The following is a 10,325-nucleotide window of genomic DNA, read 5'->3' on the forward strand; positions in this document are numbered from 1 at the left end:
AATGGCTAATCTATCCCAGGAATGTTCCTGTGTTTGAGTATTAACAAAAAAAGCAACCCTGCTCAGAGCCCAGTGCCTCTGGTTTTCCCACCAGTCTCTACCTAGCCCTGCCTCACCTTCAGCCTGCCCTCTCTGAATCCCAAATCTGCCATCTAGATTAAAGACTGAGCCACGAAAGAGACCCCCTTCTGCCACTGAGAATGGAAGTCACAGGGCCCTAACACCTTCTAGATGAAGTCTCAGAGCAACATGGGTCCCAACTCCCGCCCTCATTCCCAGGCTGCCCTGTGCCAGTGGCATGCTTACCTCTGTCTCTCATGGAGGAATAAACGCCAGGGGTGTCATCTTCAGATTGAGCCCAATTGAGCACTCGAAAGTCCCAGCCCCCAAGGATGAACTGCACAGGCATCCTGCAGTGAATGACAGCCAGGTCGTCAACGGTGATACCAAGGTGCCAGGACTTTTAATAGTATTGTGGCTGGATCAAAGGCTCGATCACTGGTAGTCTAGGTTGTCAGGTGAAATCATAGCTAAAATATCCTGACACCCCTGACCTGGAATCATCCTCCCTCTTCATCATCCTAATTATCACTTGCCCCCCAGCTTCTCAGGATGCTGAGATTTGAAGACCACAGTTCAAAGACAGCCTAGGCAAGGAAAGCCTGTTAGACTCTTATATCCAATGTACCACCAAAAAAAAACCCTAGTGGTGCTGTGGCTGAAGTGGTAGAGTGTTAGCCTTGAGCTGAATTGCCCAGGGACAGGGCCCAAGCTTGATACAAGACACACAACTGGAAAAAAGTAAGGGTTAATCAAAGTACTTTTCCTATCTGCTAATTAGGAGAACGTTCCCTGGAAAATAAAAGCTGATGTAAACCAGAATTGGAGTCAGAGCTTAAGGTTGAAGTGTAACAGATCCACTTGCCCAGGCTCTCAGACTCTAGCATTATAACCTTGTGTGCTAAAGGGATCTGAATGGTCCAATGTTGAAAGGCTTAATATGCTCCCCAAGCCCTTTGTGATAAGCACTTGACTTGTATTGTCAGTGTCATTACAGTCCTAAACCTAGCAGAGCACCAGTAGCTTAAACTCATCAACCTAGCTAAGGAGGCTGAGGTCTCAGGATTACAGGGTGAAGCCAACCAGGGCAGGAAAGTCTATGACACTCTGACTTCCACTTCTGAAAGGTCAGGTGTTCAATAGTTTCTTATGTTTCCTTTGGTGATGAGAAATTACTTGAACTCTAAATGTTATTAGAATTCTTGTGCTATAGAAGAAGGAAAGAAACATCATTGACCCATCCAAGGTTCAAATGAAATTCTCAGGATTCAAGCCCTAGCCCTGTTAGCAGGGAGAACTCCAGTGTAACACTGTATTTAAAGGACAGAAAACAGTATCAAAAGCCAGGCTAGGTGGAGAGATCTAGGCTTGTAGGATTAGGAGGCAGAAGATACACACTCAACAGGGAAGTGAGCTGCAAACCACTTCATTATATTCATTCCAGACACATCCAGCAATGAGGGGAAACCTGAAATATTTGTTACAGTTACACCACGGTCAGGCTTTCTCAGCCTCTTCAAAGGATGCATAACCTTCCTCCTTTAGGTGAAGGGAGCCTCAGGCTATCTTTAGGTTACCAATTGAGAGTCAGTTTAGTGAGAGAGAGGGCAGGAACAGAGTAGAAAAACCATGCTCTCTGTTCTTAGGGAGTGGATTTTTTACTCTACATCTGTCAGATTTGAAGGCCCTTCTTCTACCTCTGCCAGTCCATTCTCCTTCCTTCATTCTCCACATCATTAATGCAAATCCCCAGTCGAACGTCAGGCAGGGCCGTTTCTCTTCTATTTCCAAGCACCTGAGTTAGAACTTGGCTTTGCCTTCTTGGTTCTGGGGCCTTCATTCTGCCTGAGAAGTGAAAAAGAGACAGTCTTCCTGCTCTGTGGTTGTGTGAAGGCGATGCTGGTGTCCTGGCACACTGCAGAAGGACTCATGACTGGGAATTGTTCCCTTCTTTCCTCCTGACATCCAAGACCAGATTCATGTATCATTTTTCTATCTATCTATCTATCTATCTATCTATCTATCTATCTATCTATCTATCTATCTATCTATCTATCTATCTATCTATCTATCTATCTATCTATCATCTATCTATCTGCCTGCCTGCCTGCCTACCTACCTACCTACCTATATATCTCTTTGACATTTCTTAGATTGAACTCAAGGACTGGGCATTGTCTCTAGCACTCTACTACTTGAGCCACAGCACCAATTCTGGCTTTTTCTCTGTATATACTACTGAAGAATAGAACCCAGGGCTTCTTGCATGCTAGGCAAGCATTCTCTCACTAATCCACATTCCCTGCCCCCTCATCTTTTTTTCTTAATGGTAGTTTTTACATAAGTATGCTACAGTTTGTGTCCTCAAGTGTAATTTTCTGAATACCGGTTATTTCTATAAACGCTGATCTTCTCTTCCCTTGCCTTATTTGTGACTGTTCCTGGATTGGCCTCATAATAAAATGTAACTATAGGCTGCTGAGAGCTGCAATGTGCATTGTATAAGGAGAGAGGCCTGGAACCCTGGAAGAGCAAAGCGATGGGGCTGAAATAAAAAGAATGATGCAGTATGCGTAACAAGCATATCTGAAAAATCAATCAGTATATGAAAGCAAAAGCTTTGCATACAGTCTGTTTGCACTCAAAGAATTAACATACACAAGTAAGAAAGTAGGGCACTGATACATAAACTTGGCCTTCTCTTTTTGAATTTTATTTTTTGGACATCTCAGTGCTTAAACTCAGGGTGCAATGTGTTCCTCAGCTGTTTTGCTCAAGGCTGAGCTTCTAATACTGCCATAGCTCTACTTCCAGCCAACTGGTCGTTAATTGGACTTAAGCAACTCCCAGACTTTCCTGCCTGGTCTGGCTTGTGTTTCCTGCTAGGCTTTCTCTCCCAAAACTGGAGCTCTATCTTCTAGGCCACTACTCCACTTCTGGTTTTCTGGTGGTTTATTGGCAATAAGAGTTTCACAGACTTCCTGCTTGGGCTGGCTTTGTAAGGCGATCTCCTGAAGAGGATTCAAGCAGCTTTCCTCAGGGATTTACCAAGGAGCCACTCCACAAAAACCTTTAATCTAAATCTCAGGAGGTACTAGATAAAAATAGAAACGTGCAGATACTTGTAGTGTGTCCTAGATAGTTAAGGTTGGAGACACACAGCACTCATAATTATCAGATCATTTTATAGGCAAAAGGAGCAATGCAGACAGTATGACGATCGTTCCAGCTTTTGGTCCTCTCATCCTGAGACAGTAAATTCATTGCAGCTCAATGCTAAGTGACAGAACTGGCATGTCCTGTGGACATTTGCTCCTCAATCCTGTGACACTCATTTCTCACTTTTGTCTTCCAACCTGTGACCAGAGTGGAAGATGAGGAGAGAAAATCCTTCTCTGAGAAAGCAGCTATAAAGAACATTGGGTAGTCTCTTATAAGTTCAAACCATTGGAATGACCCACTAAGAAGTCAGATTGTCCAGATTAAAAAAAAAAATTAAGAAAAGAAAGATGGTACCAGTGGCTGCTGACTGTAATCCCAGTTCCTCAGGAGGCTGAGATGATGTAAAGAATCTGAATTTGAATCCGGCCAGTGTAAAAGGAGCTCAGGGACAGCGCACAGGCTCATAGTTCAACCCCAGGACCTGCCCCCTCAAAAAGAGCCTGTATCTCCACGTCTTGGTCTATGTATGGATGTATTCCTACAGGTGAATCTCCAGAGTAAGAGTAGCTATGATGAATGGCACCAAGCGAGGAAATTTGTATTCAAAACTATGAGTTCATAACACAGAGGATGCTTTTATGACATTGCATGTTCAAGGGCTCCACTCACTGCTCCCAGTATAGCCTGAAGGTTGCTCTGCATCCCAGTCCTGCTGGAAGAAGTCTTTCTCATTGTCTGGACAGGCAGACAAAAGTCCTTAATCCTGTACAGCTGTGTAACAAGCAACTCTATCTGGGCCACTTAGTGAGGAGGAGTGTGGGCAGGCTCTGAAAGTCAAACGATCTCTCTCCCAAGTGCTCTATTTTGACAGGAAACCTTCATTTATGCCACCTCCCATGGAAGGCCAAGTTCTGTGCACTTATACTGCCTTTGTGAGACTATATTCTGATGTTCAGATACAGGGCTCAATATAATTCAGGAGTCCTTCTGGCAAACAACTAGGGCACTTAACCTAATTAAATGTTTCATAACCTGCGATGATGGGCCTATGATGCCTCTCCTAGCTTTCCGGAAGCTTTGGAAATCCAAGAACATCTCAGATATCACAAAATTTCCTGTCATCTAGGGCTGGTGAAGCGCATCAAGTTTTGAAACCTTTGACCTCTCCTAGTTGGGCCCTGAGAGGCTAAGTTTTGTGGTTAAACCCAGGGCGTGGGTGCTGACCATGATCTCAGAGCAGAAGTCTACTGCCTTCCCATTTTGTGTCACAGCTTCACTTCTACTTTCTGTGTGTGTTTGTGTGTCAGTAAGCGAACGCACGTGGGAGTGTGTATGTGCATACACTAGTCCTGGAGCTTGAACACAGGACATGAGCACTGTATCTAGTTTCTCTTGTACAAGGATTGCCCTCTCTTACTTGAAACACAGAGCCATTTCAGGCTTTTTCCTAGTGATTTGGTCCAGAGTATTCAAGCCTAGGGTTTCATGTATGAAAAGCACTCTACCCCTAAGGTACATTCTCAGCCCTCTACTTCAGGTTTGTTAATTGGCTTATGTCTTTTTTGTTGTTGTCAGTTGTATGAGTTGAAGTCTGGTTCTGGGTGCTGTCCCTGAGCAATTCAGCTCTAATCTTGTGCTCTACCACTTGAGCCACCGGTTTTCTGGTGGTTCATTGGAGCTAAGTGTCTCACGGACTTTCCTGCCCAGGCTAGCTTTGAACCATGATCCTCAGATCTCATCCTACTGAGTAGCTAGGATGATCAGCATGAGCCACAAGCACCCAGCTTCCACTTCACGTTTCTTAGTGATGAATTGGAGATAACAGTCTCATGGGACCTTTTGTGTCTGGGATAGTTTGGAACCCAGATACTCTGGTCTCAGCTTCCTGAGAAGCCAGGAAGACAGACCTTGGCGATACAACCCTAGGCTGTGGCACTCTGCTGCAAGAGGTTCCTTGGCTACACGTGGTGGAGTGCTGGCCATGAGTCCAAGAGGTAAGGATCAGCGCCTAGACCCTGAGTTCAAGGTTCATGACTGAGAAAAAAACAAAACAAAACAATTGTCCGCAGTAGACAACTCACTAGTCTTCATTAATACATAATTTTGTCCCTGCCATGGGGACATATGTGAGCCTCAATATTCTTGTCTGCCTAATCATCCAAGTTGTGGAGCTATTACAAGGGCAAGATGAAAGAATGCACCCTTTGAAGGACAAAACACATTACACTCTTTACAGTATTCAGCACACAACATCCAGTGAGACTCATCACCCAGCACCCAATGCAGGACTCAGAACACTGCACCCTGTGAAGGACTCAGCACATAGCATCCTGAGCAGGACTCAGCACACAGCACCACACGAAGGACCCAGCACCTCAGGAAGAACTCATCACATAGCTGTATCCCACAAGATGTCATTAGTATTGGGTGCTTTCATCAGTATCACCATTTTTTCAGAAACACATCACAAACTGCACAAAGTTCACATCTAATCATTGAGATTGGTGGGGGTTTTTTTGGGGGGGAGGGAGTCAGCCATAGGGATTGCACTAAAATGTTGAGGGTACTGTCCTATGAACTTTTGCTTGAGCCACAGCACAGAATTTCACAGACATCCTGCCAGGGCTGGGTTTTAAACCCATCAGTGTGAGATCTCAGCCCCCGAATATCTTGATGACAGGGGTGAGCGAGGCAGCAGCATGTGGTTCTGTGGAGCTGGCTTGCAGTGGCATACCTCTGGCTAAGTCAGGTTAGATGGCAGCTGTCAGCACCAGACTCATGGCTTGCTCTGTGATGAGGTATTTGAAGTCCTATACTTATAGAGTTGCATTCACAACATTCAATCATATTTTGGTGCCAGTCCTGGGTCTTGAGTAAGAGTCTAGACACAGTCCCTATGGTTTTGCACTCAAAGCCAGTGCTCAAGTGCTTGAGTGACAGCACAACTTCCGAATTTTTATATGCATGTGGTAGTGGAGAATCGAATCCAGGGCTTTGTATGTACAAGCCATCACTATACAACTGAGCCCCAGGAATGACAAGTGTATAAACAAATAAATATATAGATTGACATATATACGTATATATATATATATATATGTATACATATGTATAAAATAAGAGAAAGTTGTCTGTATATTATGAAATTACATATATTACTAGTAATTATTGACAAATAAATTATTCCTTCAAGTTTTAAGTATCATGGTTGAATATATAACAAGGTATTAATTGAAAATTAGTCAAAGTAGTATAATTATTGTGTATAATTTTATAGTATACTCATACACTACTAATTTAATGGTTACTTTTATAACATTCCATTTGTATGGATGTATATTGGCATGCATTTCTTAGAATCTCCCAACAATCATTAGTGGAAGTCCCAGGATTCGACCTCCAGGCCTAAGTTGAAGTTTCGGTTATGGCTTCCCTCATAGCCAGCCAAACGCAAGATCATGTACACTTTCTGGGCCTTTTAATTTAAGCCCAGGATTGTCAGAATGCAAAGGGGAAAAAATGTAAGACCATGTTATTGAACTTCTCTGTTTTATCCTTCTCCTTTTTATTTTTTGCCAACCCCGAGATTTGAACTTGGGTCCCAGGAACCAAGGGTCAACTGTGACAGAGATGCCAAGACCTGAGTTCAAGCCCTGTGCTTAGCCAAAGGAAAAAAAGCCCTGGTTTTAAATTTGCACCACTTTTCTGGCAGGCCTGGGATTTGAACTCAGGGTCTGGGTAACTCTGTGGCACTGTGGTTCAAGGGGAAGCTCACCGTTCTTGAGGACAAGAAATTTTAGACCAGTTCCCAGGGCCTGAATAGAAGCCTCAAAATGAAATAATAATATTCATATATGAGATTTATTTACATGCATGGGTTTAGTGAGTATGACGTTTATTACACTTATTTCTTTAGTATTATAATACACATAACATTTCATTTATTACATCCTATCACACAGGATATATTTGCATATAGATTATATATCATACTGAAACCCAGGATATTTTTCAGGAAAAAAAATGTGTCAAAAGTGGCTTCTTACTCCATGAATAAATTTTTGGCCATGCTGAGATTTCAACTCATGGCCTAGAATGCCCAATCCATAAATGGGGTCACAGTCTTGGCTCACCATCCTCTGGAAAACTGAGCTGCCAGGAAATTCTGAGGACCTGTGATCAAGCCACAATAGTGCCCAATATATAGAGGATATCATTAAATTATATATATATATATATATATATATATATATATATATATATATATATATATAGTTACCAATTATTAGTTTAAGTTATTTCTCCATTTAATGAAATATAATGGCTGAATACTTATGAAAGCATTAATTAAAAATTCGTCAATATCCTTCCATTAGAGGAATCATACCATGGTGTTAGAATGGAAGATTTAAGTTCAATAATTTTTCTGTGGCATTCTAAAATAGAATCATGAATTAACTGCAAATTTAATTATTACTTTGATTACTTTGATAATATTCCATTAGCATTCACATAAATAGGAATGAGTTTGTCAGGATCTCCCTCCATTTGTGAGTGGCAGTCCTGGCATTCTAACTCCAGGCCTAGATAATTTATTTCAAATGTAAACAATTGGAATAACACTGTGAGGATTTCAGATTGTCATGATTTTAAAAAGAACAAGAAGAAAAGAAAGCCAGGTGTCAGTGGCTCCTGTATTTAATGCTAGCTCCTCAGGAGGCTGAGGTGTAGAGAATGCCAATTTGAATTCAGCCAGGGCAGGAAAGTCCTAGACACTCTTAATTCTAAGAGATCACAGGAAAATATGCCCATGGGTTGGGCCTGTACCTCAAGGGCAGAGCTCTACCCTTGAGCAAAAGGAGATCAGGGATAGGGCTTAGTCTCCTATTTCAACCTCGGACCTGCCAAAGAAATAAAAGAATTCAGTAACTCCATGTCTCTGTGTGTAGATGTATGGACGATGGGCTTTCAGCAGGCTGCCCATGCCCAGACCCCTAACCTGGGCAAGCTGGGAAAAGCCCTCAGAGAGTACTAAGTATGAGCCAGTAGCTTGAACAAAGCATCCTTCTCTGGTATTTAATAAGTGAAACCCCGAAGGCTTGCCTGGGCTGGTGTATGCAACAGATGCATTACATTCTGGCTGAGGTATTTCATTGGGACATCTAGCAGCCAGCCACTACCTCCAGGGAGACCACAGTTGCTAGGCTGTATGAGTTGTGGAAGGTTCTGGCTCCATATTTCCTATCCCTCTGTAGGATGTGAGCCTAGATCTGTGAGGCCTGGTGGCTACCACTCATTCACCATTCCTCATTGCCGAGTCTCAGGCTGGTCCCAAATCCTGGCAAAGATATAAAATGGCCAGCGATTTCTGTGCTGAAATCCCACCCTCATAGATCCTGTTAGGTGAGCCTTGGGCTGTGAATGTGGCTTAGTGGTAAAGTGCTTACCTAGAGAGCATGAAGCTCGAGGTTCAATTCCTCAGTACTACATAAACAGAAAAAGCCAAAAGTGGCACTGTGGCTTAATCCCAGACCCTTAGTTCAAGCCCAAGATTAGCAAAAACATGTGAGCTTGGTGAGACATACTCTTCTGGGACTCAGAGGAGGGCCGAGGTTATAGGTAAGAGGGAGATGGCAGGTGCTGATGGCTCACCCCTATACTCTTAGCTACTCTGGAGGCTGAAATCTGAGGATTATAATTGCAAGACAGTGCAGGCAGGAAAGTCTATATGAGAATCTTTTCTCCAATTAAACACCCCAAAAGCCAGAAGTAGAGCTGTGTTCCACGTAGTAGAGTGCTAGCCTTGAGCATAAAAACTCAGGAATAGCATCCAGGCCATGAATTTCAACCCCAGGAATGGCACACACACACACACACATACACACACACACACACACACACACACACACACACACACACACACACACACACACACACACACACACACACACACACCAATATAGAGCATTTGCCAGTCAGTCTACCAAGTTCCATCTCTAGGAACTCAATATTTTTTAAAAAGAGAGAGAATGGAAGGAAGGGCTTGCTCCAGGAGGTGATATAACTAGTGCCAAAATTCCACAGGAGTTCTAAGATGTGGAACAGGACAGAGAGCCTCAGGCAGAAGGTACACAGCATGGGCAAAGGTCCTGAGGTTTGGTGTAGAGCAGGTGGTGTGGGAGGAATGAAGGCTCTGTGTCTTCAGGCAAGTATGGCTGAACACTCAAGGCTGGGTCAAGGTTTGTACTTGAGTCACAGGTAGGGCAGAGGGTAGGGTCCAGAATGGGGCCCAGGGGAAGATTAGCTTGATTTTTCACCATGGACCCCAGCCATTTCCTGTGGCTGAAAGCCTATTTTTCACAGCCATTGACCCTAAGGCCTCCTTTGCATGGAGGAATCAGGGCAAACGCAGGGAAGAACACTTGCTTAAGAAAAGCTTCTACCCAGTGCCACCAGTAACTCAACCCTTGTAAATCCTAGCTGCTCAAGAGATTGAAATCAGAGATCGTGGTTCAAAGCCAGCTCAGGGGAAGAAAGTTAGTGAGACTCTTCTTGCCAATGAACCACCAAAAGCCAGAAATGGAGCTGTGGCTCAATTGGTAGAGTACCAGCCTTGAGGGAAAATATTAAGAGACCAGAGCTTAGACCCTGAATTCAAGCCCCAGTATAGGCACAGAAAAAATAAAGAAGATTTCAGAAGCTCAAAATCCAATGTTGAGAAAGGCCATTATCAGCTGGGCGAAGGTGGATCAAGCCTGTCATCCTAGCTACTCAAGACTGAGACCTGAGGATCAATCAAGATTCAAAGCTATCCTGGGCAGTATCTTACCTCCAATGAATCACCAAAAAGCTGGGAAGTTGAACTACTGTAGTTCAAGTGGTACCGCACGAACCTAGTGTAAACAAGCTAAAGGATAACATCTAGGCTCTGAGTTCTTGTCCCGGTAAACACACACACACACACACACACACACACACACACACACACACACACACACACACACACAGAGACTAACATCATTAGCAGGTGCCAGCAATTCTAGCTACTGAGCTCTTAGGATGGCAGCTTGAAGCCATCCCAGGCAGGAAAGTCCATGAGACAC

The sequence above is a fragment of the Dipodomys merriami genome, unplaced genomic scaffold, assembly GCF_024711535.1.
Source record: "Dipodomys merriami isolate MVZ:Mamm:240054 unplaced genomic scaffold, mDipMer1.0.p SCAF_268, whole genome shotgun sequence".
NCBI classification, from domain to species: Eukaryota; Metazoa; Chordata; class Mammalia; order Rodentia; family Heteromyidae; genus Dipodomys; species Dipodomys merriami.